The 16,304-nt window shown below is 35.4% G+C and overlaps 1 protein-coding gene across 6 annotated transcripts in view; it reads right to left on the reverse strand.

Moving 5' to 3' along the window:
- Positions 1 to 13,044, reverse strand: part of LOC117984412 (uncharacterized) — an 84,316-nt gene extending 71,272 nt beyond the window's left edge. The window contains exons 1-2 of one of the 6 annotated variants that reach the window (XM_069500444.1): positions 12,903 to 13,042; positions 12,530 to 12,653 (exon numbers count right to left, since the gene is read on the reverse strand). The gene's annotated coding sequence lies outside the window, so the exon portion shown is untranslated. Of the gene's footprint in view, positions 1 to 12,529; positions 12,654 to 12,864 lie in introns of all 6 variants that reach the window. The other 5 variants (XM_069500446.1, XM_034971033.2, XM_069500445.1 and 2 more) reach the window with 5 other exon arrangements.
- Between the last annotated feature and the right edge of the window lie 3,260 nt (positions 13,045 to 16,304).

Consider the following 16,304-nt stretch of genomic DNA (forward strand, 5'->3'; position numbering starts at 1 on the left):
ATTGAACATAGTAGAGTTATAAATACTATCCCTAAAAATATACAATTAAATAGTTATAGGTTCAGTGAAATGTGGAAAATACTTTGGTATTAACACACTCCCAACGCTCGATATTAGCGGTCTTATTGAATTACCTTTTTCTACTACCGAAACACCGGCCTGTCCACACACGATATGTTTGTTTGGGGATACCACAGAATACTATCTATCTATATAGTTTTCGTGATATTAATATTAGTCAAAATAATACCTAAAAATTTTACTCTGCACGGATGCAAGCGCGTGAATAATAACGAGATAATTTTGTAAATGACATGATTTTAATGGAAATGTGAACAAATATGCAGTAATGTATGTATCAGCACGCATTCTGTTGAAATATTTTCAATTTGTACATTTAAATTACAGCGTCGACTGCGGTTTCCCCTGAGAATGTCGTTTTTTCGCTTTACATAATAAATTATTTCACAGCTACTTTACCAACTTCATAAATGTTATCAAAATATGATAGTTAGTCTAGAATAAATGTTATTATTAATTACACGTAAGGGAATTAGTGAACTGAAACTTTATTTTATGAGGCTGATAACAATAATAGAAATAATATTAGACTAATTAATAAGTCAAGTTGATAAGTTCAATTGTTTAATTATTTAAACACTATATGATGCCCGCGACTTCGTTCGCGTGGAGTTCTGTACCAAATTTCATCAAAATCGGTTAAACTGATGGGCCGTGAAAAGCTAGCAGACAGACACACTTTCACATATTTTATAATATTAGTATGGATTAGTATGGATTTAATAATCTCAATGAATTCGTCCATTTAAAAAAGTTGGCAGTCAGTGTGGACAGACCTAACGACCTCCCTGGCGCAGTGGTAAGCACTGTAAGCTTGTTAGTCCCGGGTTCGATTCCTGTCATGGGTTTGGAATTTTATAATTTCTAAATTTCTGGTCTGGTGGGAGCCTTAGTCACCACCCAACCAGCAAAGCCGTGCCGTAAGTGATTTAGCGTTCCGGTGCGATGCCGTGTAGAAACCAAAGAGGCATGGGTTCAATAAAAATTGCCATAGCCCTTCCATCTTAAACTGCATCATCACTTACCATCAGGTGAGATTTTGCTCAAGGGCTTACATCTGAATAAAAATAAAATTGAAAACTCAAGACTATGAAATATCAGAGTTTTTTATTGGATTTTTAAATTAAATGTAATGCCTATCAAAAATTAAAATTTCACAATTTGTAAATTAAAACAATTAAGTAACTACCATTAGTTTAGTTTTATTTTTACATAGTTAGCACGATTAATATTAGGTCGAGCAATATTAATATTAGCATGTCAAAGACGCGACCTTGAAGTTTTTACCAATGTTTTACCCATCTTAAAATCGCCCAACGCGCCTAAAAAAGTTTTCACTTACTCAAAATTCTTGTAAGTTAAGTATCTATTTTAAACATTAAATTAAAACAAAAATAAATTAAATTAAATCTAAAACCCATTGGCATTGTACCCAAGATGCTGGCAGTAGGTCCCTTTGGATGGCCAAACGAATTCTTGTAAGTATTACAGGAATATCTGCTCCAGGTTTTATGCTTTTTGCTTCAGCGTTCGATTCGACGTCGATCCATTAGCAGGGCGCCTTTCCTTGTATGTACCTATTCGTCTTATTTAATTAACATGGACCCTCATACCTCTAATCTCCATGTACACGTATGTATATTATCTTCATTTGATTTGTTGATTTCGGATTGTATTGATTTTTGTAAACATTTTTTTGGTACAATTTGCTACTAACAGATACCATTACACATAGCATAACACTCATCTCATCAACTCATCCTTTAATTTATCAGTTTAAGAACTTTTTGTGATGGACTTTGTAATGGACCTCAATAAGTTAAATTTATTTATTGATACTTTCTCATAATTAATATAAAGTATACTTAATAAATACAAAGGCTATACGAAAAGGTAAAAACGTTAATTCTCAACTCACTCTTTGATAAATTTTTTTATTGCGGTAGTTGAAGAAAAACCTCATAAAGAACTGCATGTACTTATAGTACGCGACAGGTTGCAATGGCAATCGGGGAGGGAACGCCCCGCACATCCGTATAATTCACCCACCCGTGCTAATATAGTGCGGGATAGCGCAGGTGACGTGCGGGTGTGCGGGGCGTCTCCCCGCCTCATACCCCGATTGCAATTTCGACCTATCGCGGACTAAGTGTTTTGTAAGGCACACTCCACTCGTATCTTGCCTCACGTCACCTCTAATTATAAAAGGCAATAAAATTATATCAAACATAAAAAAACTGCAAATCACGGGCTTGGTTCTGTTCAGAGACGTCATAAACCAGGATTATAATTTACTGGCTTGAAATAATTGGACAAAAATTATAACGACGATGACAGAAAATCCAGTGTCAAATTATTGCGCCTATTAAAACAGGGCCATTAAAAAGGAATGAGTAACATCGTAACTCGCACGTTTATTTATGTTGTTGTTTACGTTCTACGCGCTACGTAAATGGCTACGCATGTAGAGATTTGCGAAGTAGCCCTCGATCACAACTTGTGAATGTATTCCACATTCTACCCATTTGTTACTCTAGTAAAAAAGAATCCAGTGCTTGAAAAAAGATAGCAAACTTTTTATTATTCCGATACAAATTAGCCTATGAGTGCGATTTCACCTGATGGTAAGTGACGATGCAAATGATACGATGGAAACTGGCTAATTTGAAAGGGGAATAGGTTTCTACGCGGCATCGTCCCGGAATGCTAAATCACTTGGCGGCACTGTTTTTCCAGTAGGGTGGTAACTAGTCACGCCTGAAGCGTTTCACTAGACCAGACCAGAGATTATAAATTTCCAAATTGCCCCTTCCGGAAATCGAACCCGACATTTCCCTATAAGACCACAGTGCTCACTAGAGATACAAAATGTTTTTTTGGATCATCCTTTACTTATTTGTTAAAGAAGTTTAAGTGAGGGCATCTTTCATGGGGTTACACATACGAACAAACAAACGATAACGCCCATGAGTGAACAAAATGTAGTAGGTACGACTATCGACACCTCACGACTTTCTATAATTTTGCCTCTACGTTTTAAAGTCCTACGCGCTACGCAATGGCTACGGCCTACGCTGGCAGAGATTTTGTCAAGGGCGAACAGACATGAATGTGAATGTGAACTGTGAATGTGTTGATGACTTGCTCCTTTTTACTGGAGTCACAAAGTGCTTCTTTTTAACTTTGTAACAAAATAATCACGCTTTGTATAATAACTAACTGAGGCCCGTGACTTCGTACGCGTGGATTTAGGTTTTTAAAAATTCCGTGGGAATTCTTTAATTGTCCGGGATAAAAGTAGCCTATGTGACTCTCCAGGTCTTTACTTTTTATCCCGGAAAACCAAAGAGTTCAAGAGAGATTGTTAAAAACCTAAATCCACGCGGATGAAGTCGCGGGCGTCAGCTAATAATTATCATTGTTGCTAATTCTGTTGTGCACAATCTCTTAACTAAATTGAGTATTTTACTACTTTTGAATTTGATAAATATTATTACTTTATTATAAACTAGGATGAAAATAATGACGTCATAATTCTATATTGCTATCTCTGTCTAATCAGAAATATTTAAATGCTTATAACTTTTTTATTATTTGGTCGATTTAATTAGTTTTTTCAGTTTGCGTCATTATTTTTATCCTAGTTTATAATAAAGTAATAAAAATATTGGAGTCAAATACCCAATTGGCAGATCTTAATCTTATAGGTACTATTCTTTTCGCAGAATCATTATAAAAAGGATATCAAAACATTTAGTTTAGAGATTGTGTACAATAGAATTAGCCACATTGCAAACCTAATTATTGATCATAGTACCAACACTCACAAACACAACCATTTAAAATTCTAAAGGTGAATGTGGTTATAAGTGCATTGCGCATTTAATCCTCTACTTACCTCTAAAAGCGCAACAACAAACTGAATTCCTCACTGTAAAACATTTCCGTAAAACGATTTCGTTCTGTATGCAAATTAAAATACCGTTTTTGCCGCCTTGCTTTTTCTTTAATTATAAAGCGATAAATAAGTATTTAACACGATACAAAAAAGTCCATTTTCTAAAGGTACTACTGTATAAAAGCGGTTTCTATGTATCAGCGGTGGGGTCATTTGTTAAATTGGTCGAGAACATTGCGTGACCGGTAGGTAGACGTTGTCGAAAACGTGTGTTGGTACACGAACTCCAAGGAAGATACGAGAATACTGGGTAAAATAGAATTTATTATTAGATACTGGCAATAGAATTTCTTTTGCTTTTTATAAATGTAAGGACAGAAGTTTATAGGGGAGGGCACTAGAGAATATCTACAGCTATTTTTAACCACTTCTATGTTCCCGCGTTATATCTGGCTTCAACACTATTATTACAGAAAAAATTGTTATGCGGTATTCATCAAGCCCAAACTTTTTTAGTTAATAAAAATTCCACAAATAATTTTAGACTTGCCTTTACACAAGTTAAAAAAACTATTAAAAGTATGTTTCTAAAAAAGCATATACACAGTCGAAGACTATGTAAATTTTGAAAAACAGTTAGATTTTACTCTCTCCAGTAATGCACCCGTGCAAATGCTTGCACAGTATGGTATTCTAATATTATTTTAAATAGAAAACTTAAAAAGAGCAACCGCCGAGTTTCTTGCTGGTTCTTGTCGGTAAGAACGGCATTCCAAACAAGTGGTAAATTAAACTATTTGACGATTCAAAAGCACTTGTAAAAGTTTATTTGAATAAAAATATATTCTAGTGTAAAAAGGATATGTAGCTTGTTACCTAAAGGGATAGTTGTTAAAATATGAAGGAGTAAAATAAAAGTAGAGTTGCTACATAACGAACCGATAATAAACCGCAAATATTTTTCGCCATCGAAGTGTACCAATTCCATAACGAAATATAATAAAATCTCTTTTCAAAATAATATGTTATTTGTTGTAAACTTTTTTAGTTTGATATTTATTGTACAAAATAAGATACGAGTACATACCTATATACTAATATAACATTTATCAAGAAAATTTTCTTTATAATTTTCAAGATTATTATTGAAATAAACACCATAATATCAAGTTTTATTTAAGGCTCGTTAAACTGAAATTACTGATACAAAATTACTATTTTACTTAAATTAACTAATTGACGGATGAAATATTTTTTTCTTTTCTATTTTTATTATTTTTATACCAGTGACCCGCCCCGGGTTCGCACGGGTAGCTTTTCATAGGGACCTCTAATATTTTTTTAAATAAAAATGTCACTTAGGAATAATGTAACTTTCTACTAGAGAAAGAATTTTCAAAATCGGTTCAGTAGTTACAGAGATTATTTCCTACAAACAAACTTACAAACTTTACATTTTATAATATTAGTAAATTAGTACTTATTTAAAAAACCGGCCAAGTGCGACTCGCGCACTGAGGGTTCCATACTACAATCGTATTTTAATGACATTTTGCACGATAAATCAAAAACTATTATGCCTAAAAATAAATAAAAATCTGTATTAGAATGTACAAGTAAAGTCCTTTCATATGATATCTGACTTGACCTAATAATCTTACTTTGAAAGTTGAAAATAGCAATTTTTGTTCATGAACACATTTTAGTTTTTTTCTTGTGATGTAACCACAAATTCACGGTTTACGGATTTTTCCCCTATGTCTGCTATAAGACTTACCTTCCTGCCAAATTTCATGATTTTAGGTCAACGAGAAGTACCCTATAGGTATCTTGACAGAAAGACAGACAACAAAGTGATCCTACTCGGGTTCCTTTTTTCCTTTTCAGGTACGGAACCCTAATAAAATAGGTGACCCCATGTCTTTATTTTGTAATATTACATTAGTGTAATCAAAATTAAAATAGGCAAGCACTCCAGAATTTCTCATATGCAATGCAACTTTGCACCTAGTAACTAGTTAGTTAGTTGGTGACTGAAATTAGATTTAGAGGTACAATGTATTTACCTACCTAACTTGTTTGGTGCAGGTTCGGTTTGTGTCAACTTCATGTTTAAAGTACGATATTAGTCCTTATTTTAAAGGGTATGGGTTACATAGAGATGGTGAACCGTACTTTTGACATGACAGTTGACCCATACAGTTAAAATGGCACGTGGGGAGTCATTTTGTACGGACTATAATAGAAGTTTGCGTTTGCATGGCTCTTACTGTACTAACAGTTAATTGGTGCCTGTTTAATTTATCCACTTTCCGTCTGAGAATTGTATCCACATCAATAAAAAGCCGTCTTTATGACGGTCATTTCACAACAGACACGACAAGAGTCAATTCTTCGATTCGAATGTCTTTATCTGATTTCGTTTCGACACTAATTATTTTGATTGTAAGCAATTTAGGCATTCTCTGTTTAATGTAATTTATTCTGAATTGGAAAATTTACATTGAATCTTATATTTCACATCCTATTTTGAATATCTACAGTGAAATTATTTAAATTGGATGATTATTGTATTCTTCTATAAGTTGAACGTAATAATATCCACAATATCAAAGATATTGTAAGAGTCTAGGCTCGGTTTAATGAGCTGGGCTTATAGAGTATATACGTAAGTGTATATTTATAGGTACGTATCGCTTAGTATTTATTTCTATAGTCCGCAATAGGTTGAGATGGCAATCGGGGTGTGAGGCAGGGGACTTACGGCACACCCGCACGTCACCTGCGCTCGCCCGCAGGGAGGCTTTGCCGCAGCGAGGCTTTGCGAGTGTGTGGGGTGTTCCCTCCCCGATTACCATCTCGACCGGTCGCGTACTATATATACCGATTTCAAAATATATAGATATAATATACCATGACATCTTGTAGTTATAGGCTGGCCGAATTTAGGTTACCTACTCAAATATTTATTTGATTCGCTTAAAGTGAATCTTCACAAAGTTAAAGCTGCGTACGCACCTGAGCTGCGCTGCGCGTCGCTTCAGTCCGACTGCAGAAAGCGTCACCTCAGGCTGCTTACGGTACCTACCGCACTACAACTGCAGTACGCGGCAGCTCGCGTCACTTGCGCGTCACTTCTATGCCCGATCGCGTACGAACAACAACGTCGCCAGATGAGCGACATTGAAGAGGGAAAGGGTGGAAGCCGACATCCTAGGGGTTGGGAATTTTGAGGATATACTTTTAAGAGCCCGTCATGTGCCAAAAATTAAAACTATACATTAAATACTTAACTCGATGCACGTGTATCTTATCCGAGCGCCGTACGCATTCTGAAGCGACGCGACGCGCCGCTGGGTATTTCGCACTAGCGTCGCTGCACCGTGCGTCGCTTCGCTGCGCTTCACAATATTCTCCCAGCCGCGACGCGCGGCAACGCGCGGTGAAGCGCTGTGCAGCGCCGCTCTAGTGCGGTATGCGCCATACAAAATGATAGAAATAATATTTTGACGCTCTGTGCCGCGATGTGCAGTGACGCGCAGCGCAGCTTAGGTGCGTACAGACCTTTAAATTTAGGTCAAAACTAAAAGTCATAACTCTGTAATAAGAAGGTTAGCAAAACCAGTTATAGATATTATGTATGGGAAAATAATGCGAATTGTAAAACATATTATATTATGTAAACGTACCCGGATTAAATTTTACAGTTTTATCAGTATTTATAGCTATTATAACTCAACAAAATTATATAAATGGCATTCAGTTAGATTTGTGTATGAATAATTAATGAATATTTAGCACGGTGGGTATGAAAGCTTATCCGATAGCATAATCCTTACTTCTATATCCACATTAATAGGTATCCATAATTATTATGCATACAATATACGATTTCGTATATACCTAACCGAAATCGTGTCTGTCTATCTGTATAATATATGATACCTTTTTCCACTCAAGTGTCAAACTGCTACTTTTGAGTAGAAAAATAGACTGTCTGTCTCTAAGATGTTTGCTAGGAATTAGGATTCTTTCTAATGAAAAATAAATCTTAGTCCTATGGTAAAAATAAATACAGCCATACCTTACACGAGCTCTACGATTTACGATACAAATCGTGTAACTTTGAAACCACAGATTTTTACGGATATCTGGCAAATCACAGATACAGACATTTGTTTCTAGTAGGTACATACTTACTTATATACCAAAAATTGAGTTTTATTAGTTTAATATATTACTTTATTATATATTCAAACGAAAACCACGTATACGTTTTACGTTGTTTGGGGCGCGCTACGAATAAACTTCTCTAAACTTATTATAGGTATTTGATGCAAAAAAAATTACAAAAAAAATAAAAACCGACTTCGATACACAAACACTAAAAATTGAAAAATAATTTAATTTATTACCGAATATATTATGTATACAAGAGTTACTATAGTTCCATAATAATTGTTTTTGGTGCCGGTGCCAATTAGCTTTAGCTGCGCGAATCATCTAGACTTCATATTTTTATGAGACTCCACAATGGCACCTCATTGGTTTCCTCCTCCTTTTTTTGAAGTCGGTTAAAAATGTGAATTTAGTGAGCACGGTACTATACTATATCCACGGAGAGAAGTTGATATACGGCTCTCTTCTTTACGTAATCCCATACAAATGACAAAAATAAAAAAGTCAGAGGGCGTTTTGAATGACCAACCAATCACAAACGAACTCTACGCTCTAAACTCTCTATAGGGCTATCTCTGTTACGTGATCCCATACAAAGAATAAACAAGTCAGTGAGCGTTAACCATTTTGAGTGACCAACCAGTCATAAACGAACCTATGTTTTCCGTACTACTCTAATAACCATTTAGAGTGACCAATTAACTACAGTAAGAGTAGTACAGAAAACATAGGTTCGTTTGATAGGTTGGTCACTCAAAATGGTTAACGCTCACTGACTTGTTTATTTCTGTGGCATTTGTATGGTATTACGATAGAGTAGATATACCTACGAACCATTGCATCGGTATGCTATAAATCTGTACTTTCATTTATTTCCCGACCTCCGATTCTAATTGCCCTTATCGCACATTCTTTTCCCGGCACCATTCGCTTCGTTAGTGATTGTCCCGGCGACCGCGTCTCTTTGTTACACCCATGTCTCGCTTTCTTCCTGTGATTGAGGTTTGGACTGATCGTAACGAGCCTAAACAAATCACTGGCTATTCGGTGGACTTTTATTTTTACCTCATTATAGAAAGATTCGTCTAATTTTGTATCAAATACCTAATGGAGTAACCTGAGTTAAAGTAGATACCGGAAACCTTATACTTTACTAGCTGATGGCCGCGACTTCGTCCGCGTGGCTTTAGATTCTAAAATCCCGTGAGAACTCTTTGATTTACCTAAATAAAAAGTAGCGTTGTTTACTTTCCGTTGCGGCGTGGTTGAAGGACAAACCAACAAAGATTCGCATTTGTAATATAAGTAGGTAGTGACGAGCAATTTTTGTTAGGGATATGGTTTCTCGGAAAGGCTCTAACAATTTGGATGAAATTTAATATTTAGATAATGCTTCACTTTCAAGATTTATCTAGATATATTATCTCTGATGGCTGGCGAGCAATTACTGAAAGACGCCGATCGAAGGTGGGTCATCTGCAGGTACTATAATATAATTATTAAGTATAAGAAAACTTTGGAGGAATTTCCAAAGCGCTAATGAGTTTCTCCAAGCCAATTATCAACTCTGTAGTAGGTATTACACACCTTACGAAACCATTTCGGTAGGTATAGGGTAGGTACATTACATACATATTGCATAAGGAAACTTTATCACTTTTTCCCTACCTAAACGCTAATAATAATATTAATCATATAAGCACCAGTTATGATAAGCGCATATATATATATAACCGTATATATAAAACACAAAAATGTTATCCACTTTGAAACCATCCAACCGATGTGCCCCAAACCAGTTTCATTAGAAAGGCAATAATGCGAAGATGGTTTTAAAGGGAGTTTTTAGTTTTTTTGCGTAGTAGCACATGCCGCGTATCCGCTAGTTAGACATAAAATTAAAATTAAATTTTTTAATCTTAATTTGTGTTATAATATTTCTGAGGTAGGTAGGTACGTCTTAAAATATAAATATAACTAGTTAAAGTAATCATATCAGCGAATTTTAAACGCTCCTAAAATAGATTGAGCTAAATTTTCTTTTCATAATAATATGTAGCAAGCCATGAAAGAGTTTTTAATAAAATAAAATAGAGCATGCACTGAAAATATTTCATAATTATAAAAGAGAATATGTGTGCGCTGTAGTAACGGAGTTAGGATTAATTTAAAGTCAGCACTTTAAAACATTTATAAGTTTTTGTTCCGTTCTGCTACTGTATTTCATTTGTGTTTTTATTCAAAGCGTGTAGTTATCTTGTCTGGTGACGGAAATGAAGGAAAGACTTTCCCATTTTTTTCAGTGGCGACATAAATCCATTTATATTGCCTTTCCACGAGGCTTTGACAATTTCTCGGTGTCCGTGGCGTATTCACGTCACCAATCTGTTCTGTTTTAAAAACTAAAAGGTAAAAAAACCCGCAAATTATATTACAACTGACTAACGCACCCCAGTACAGTATCGGTTGTGTACTTATTGCTTCATGGCTTCATCAAGTCTTTGTATGAATTTTAGTATTATTCTTAGTATTCATTGTAGGTATGTAACTGTAACGGTAGGTATGTCAAATGAGAAGTAGGGACGCGTGAGCCTATATGAATGCTGCCGCACGGCTCGCCCATCAAGCCTTATGAAAAGTATACCTCTATCGTTTACATGGCTGCCGTGTGAAAAGGTATTCAGAAGATTGGGTCAAATTGCAGGGCAACAGGACATTATTACACACTTTCTTTTCAAGTTTTAATGAGATTTTGTAACGTAGCTCATTGAGTGATAGACTAGAAAGATACAGACCTTATTCATGAGTCATCAAAAAAGTGCTCCTAACAACCTAACTATACGAACTTAAAATTTTTAAATAAACATCTGCTCTACCCATATTATAAATCGAAAGTGTGTTTGTTGGTATGTCCTTCAATAACGTCGCAAGGAAGCAACGGATTAACGTGATTTGCATGGGTATAGTAAAAAGACCTGGAGAGTGACATAGGCAGTACTTTTTATCCCGGAAAAACAAAAAGTTCTCACGAGATTTTTAAAATCCTAAATCCATATAATTTTTCCATCATTCCCATATCATTTCCTATTTAACTCTCTTAGGTCTATAGTCTTAGTATTGTTTTAGTAAAAATTAGTGTAGGTATTATGTGGTGCAGATAGAGATTAATATTATTTAAAATTCCGCTACGATTCGTCGCCAATAAGGATCGACCTTTAGTGGATAAATTTTCAGAAATCCTTTCTAAATGCTCACATAGGAACACCTGTACATGGCTCTAGAAACGAGAAGAAAGTAGGTACTTTTATACAAGTATATAAAAAAAATTAGTTTCACTTTAAGGTAGGTTTTAAGATGTTTAAATCTAGGTACGTTCTCATAAGTAGTAGGTAGTAACGGAGTTTTTAGTTTAGTTTGGTAATATTAAAATAATTTTAAATGCAAAAATCACGATTTTTTATGAAGCGACTAAATGTGAGGTTAATTATTCATTACCTCGCATTGCAATTAGTCAGTGTAAAGCAATCAACCGAAATACATGATTAATAATGAAATAATTAAACAGATTACACGTCACGAACAGGCTTATGCCGTTGACAAAGAAACTTAAAATACCTTGTTATAATTAACGTAAAATGTAACGTAAATGAAGCATAATCCATACTAATATTATAAATGCATGGCAGACTATGACCTAAACCCTTCTCACTCTGAGAGGGCCTGGCTCAGTAGTACGCCGGTAATGGGTTGATCATGATGATGATTATAAATGCAAAAGTGTATATGTATGTCTGCTCACTTTTCACGGCCCATCCACGATTTGGACGGTACAGGGATAACTTGCATCTCGGGGAAGGACATAGGCTACCTTGGCCCCGGTAAATCAGAGAGTTCCCACGGAATTTCTCATAATCTAAATACACGTAAATCAATTTTATTTCATATAGAGATAGAGATAGCTTCCACTCTGGCGACGGCAATAGGCTACTTTATATGCCGGAAATCATACACTTTTTACTTACTTAAAAACAGCTAATTCCAAGCGGATGAAGTCGTGGATATATTATATTTTTTACTACTAGTTTGTCAGCATTAAAATATGTAAATCTATAATATAAAAATGAATCGCTAAATGTGTTGCTCATCGCAAATCTCGAGAACAGCTGAACCGATGTCGCTAATTCTTTTTTTTTAATATTCCTTGAAGTACGGGGATGATTCTTACGGAGAGAAAAACTTAAAAAATTTGAATCGATTGCTAGGCGGAACGAAGCAGCTAGTTTATAATAAATACATAATAAAAGAATGTTCCTCGTTAATATTGTTCTTAAATGATAATGAAAACCACATTGAAATCCACTAAGAAGTTACCTGGGTATTTAAAGCGAACACACTAAAAAATGTAGGTTGCAACTTTGTTTTACCTATACTATTTAGAGATTGTATTTAACTTTTTATTTTCAGCATTTAAAATCAACAGCAACTCTATAAGTACCTATTTAAAAAAACGCCAAATCTGTACTTAATTAAAAAGTTAATATCATATTATTTCTTTATATTTTAATTTTACTGATATAATTAAAATGAATTTTAAAATGTTCATATTATTTTATAGACTATTACGAAATCTATTGTTGTTGTTATAAAAAAGTAATAATTTAATATTTGATTATTAATTGGCCATAATAAAGTTTATAAGTTCATACAAACTTTAAGAGTTATAATTTCTAAATTATTAAACCACCTCAATTAAATCACTTCGCACAAATAAAACGATCCACTCTTTGCGGACAAACTCGAACCCACTATACTATAATCGGGTAGTGTATTAACCCCACTTGTTGACGATTCTCGGACCGTTTCCAACGTTCGCGCGCTCGACGGAGCGTGGGCGACTGCGCTTCACTGCCATTCATTGTACAAAGTGTAGTTACTTCTGGAACTCGAACTAACTTGAAGATATTCAAGATATTCAAGTCCTACCATACCAAAGTACTTACTTATCGACCTAGTTCCTCCCTCACATTGTCACTTTACAATCGCAATGTAAAGGCGCAACCACATTAGGTACTGTGTTAGGTACCTACGCGACATTTGGCCAGTCAGAGCCAGTATCAACCCGCAAGAGCCCCATTATACGACTAAGTAGCATCACAGTTTATCGAAATATAGTGATCGATATAACATTTAGATCGGCAAAGCTTGCATCGTTATTTTGGTATCCTGTGGCGTATAGCTCGTGTTTTCACACTTTTCGACGGTAGCAATTCCAGATCGTCTCCATAATACAAGGAGTTATAGTATGAAGGCGCACTACTGCTGTAGCTGCCACTATCGTTGTTATCAGAAACGTGTTTCATTATACAGGTTCACATAGAAAGTTTACACCTAGGTATTCGGTATGCAGTTCTACAACGCAACTTGACGCAAGCCTGATGTCGGGACTTATTTATTTAAATATTTTGTACCTAACCCTAAAACTTTCTGACGATCTGGCCTTAACGCTAACCTATTTTTTTCTAAGATTCAGAAAGTTGATCTTCTGCGTGAGAAATGTGTTAAATATTGGATCTTTACTCCTAGAAATAATTAATTAATCTCATAAGTTGGGGACTTTCATTAAGTGTCAATCAAAAAATAATAATTCCTGCAAATAAATAAAAGTACGAGATCGAGAACTAGTAGTTGTCATATTGTTGCGTACGGCGCAGAGACACTAGTATATCTCACATTTCAGATGTATTTCAGACGTTTCATTGCAATAAAAGCTTTTCTACTAACTTGGGGGTGACCATCAATCGATTTGGCGTTACAGTTGGATTTTACGTAAAAATCGACTTGATGAACCTACGGGGTGCTGGAGGCTATAAGGCTTACAGAATAACCGTATCTAATACTTTTTATCTATTTTTTACACTACTGCCCTTCTGTGCCAGTTTCTTTGTTCCCCCATAGTTATGGTGGTGGTCTAAATGCCTGAACAGATTTGGATGTATGGTATCGTTACATCACGCCAAATGACACTGGTTGTATAAATTTTTTGAAAAGTAAATGGCGGCTGAATGGCACCATTTGAAAATGTGAAATTTCTTGTTTTTATTTCCCTAACCACTATAATATTTCCAAGTTCATACTAGGATTTTAGAGTTATACCAGCTTAAAATAGTCCAAATGTAGAGTTTACAATGCATGCCCATTTAAATATCGGAATAATGACCGTTCCAGGCTCGTGTCCCGGCCGGGCGTAAAATTGACAAAGTGCCGGTCTCGGCACGGCCGGGCCCTCGCGTGTGTGTGGTGTGTAATGTGTATGCACGGTGTTAGGTAACAATCCTATGCCTTCACGCTAAAACATATCAATGAAAAAAAAAATGAATGAACAAAATATAATATTATTCTGTCTCTTCAAGTAAACACGGATACTACCTACGCCTCGTTACCAGTACGATCTGGATACGCATTCAGAGCGCGTTTTAGGAGTAACGTGCTGAATACATAACACCAAACCATTATTTAGGTTGTATGTGAGGTCTTCGCCTAAGGCTGAATCCATGCATTGTGGGCGCAGAGGAAAAATTAAGTAATTACGTATTCAAAGTTTCGGGAAAATTCGCGATTCACTGGTTATCGATAACTTGTAATAAACTTTTGATAAGATACTTATTATACCATAACTTTTGTTTTTTCTATACACCGAAGATATTCAAAATACGTTTGAAAATATAAAAAAGTCATCATGTATATACGTAGGTAGTTTTATCTTATCCTTCCTAATATTATTACAGACGCAAACGTGTCTGTCTGTCTATCGTTTCACGGCCCACGAAACCGATTTTGACGAAATTTGGTACGGAGATAGGTTATATATCCCCGGGAAGGAAGGCTGCTTTTTATCCCGGAAAATCAAAGAGTTCCCTCGAGATTTTTATAAAACTAAATCCACGCGGATGAAGTTGCGGGCATCATCTAGTACCTAATAATATTATCTTTATACTTACTAGCAGTTATCTCTGACTTATTCATTTTTGGATTTGGCATTTGGATCGTATTCAATATCGCCCTAGGACGAAAAGTCGCGCGCTATTTGTAACTTTTCTTTATTTAAATAATTCAAGACTGCTTAAAAATGTCGACGTCCTTTGGAAAAGTCGATATGAATTGTTACTGTTCTTTTACCATGTCTGTGTTTCGGTATTCTATTTATTGCATACATAGATTACTTTGTGGTCAATTTTTTGACCTATTTCCTCGTTAACCTTTTCACCATTGAATCGTACGGCATCGTAAGGCGTAACCACATTACTAAGCGATGATCTATTTTTTTAACCGTCTTCTTATAATTCCACTAGCTTATGCCCGCGACTTCGTCGAGCGAGCTAGTGGAATTATAATCTTTCCCTTCTCTTATTTTACGAACTCGTTATTCCTGCCATACCTGTTACCTACTTGATGCCAAAAGTGCATCTCTAGGCAAGCGCACTTCACTTTAGACTGCATCATCGCTTACCATCATCATCATCATCATGATCAACCCATCACCGGTCTCCTCTCAGAGTGAGAAGGGTTTTTGGCCATAGTCTACCACGCTGGCCATGTGCGGATTGGTAGACTTCACACACCTTTGAGAACATTATGGAGAACTCTCAGGCATGCAGGTTTCCTAACGATGTTTTCCTTCACCGTTAAAGCAAATGATATTTAATTAATTAAACATGCACATAACTCCGAAAAGTTAGAGGTGCGTGCCCGGGATCGAACCCCGACCTCCGATTAGAAGGCGGACGTCCTAACCACTAGGCTATCACAGCTTTTTTTGCTTACCATCATAATAATATATAATTTCTATTTATTAATTAGTTAATTGTTTAGAGGCATTCAAATAAACTGTTCCATTTAATTTTGACAGTAATATTATATCTAAATAAATAATATATTGTAAATTCGTAATAGTGATTATATTTATGTACTTAGGTACTTCTTGTGTGAACCTATCGAGAAGTTCCGGAGCTTTTATTTGAAAAGTCTTAATATTTCATACTATTTATGCTTTTCTTTACTGTGATTATTTCACTTTGAGGCGGGAATTAGGGCTAACTGATGGCTGACCATAATTCTGAATGAAACGTGTTATTAGTAAATTCTAAAA

The sequence above is a fragment of the Maniola hyperantus genome, chromosome 8, assembly GCF_902806685.2.
Source record: "Maniola hyperantus chromosome 8, iAphHyp1.2, whole genome shotgun sequence".
In the NCBI taxonomy this organism is placed as follows: domain Eukaryota; kingdom Metazoa; phylum Arthropoda; class Insecta; order Lepidoptera; family Nymphalidae; genus Maniola; species Maniola hyperantus.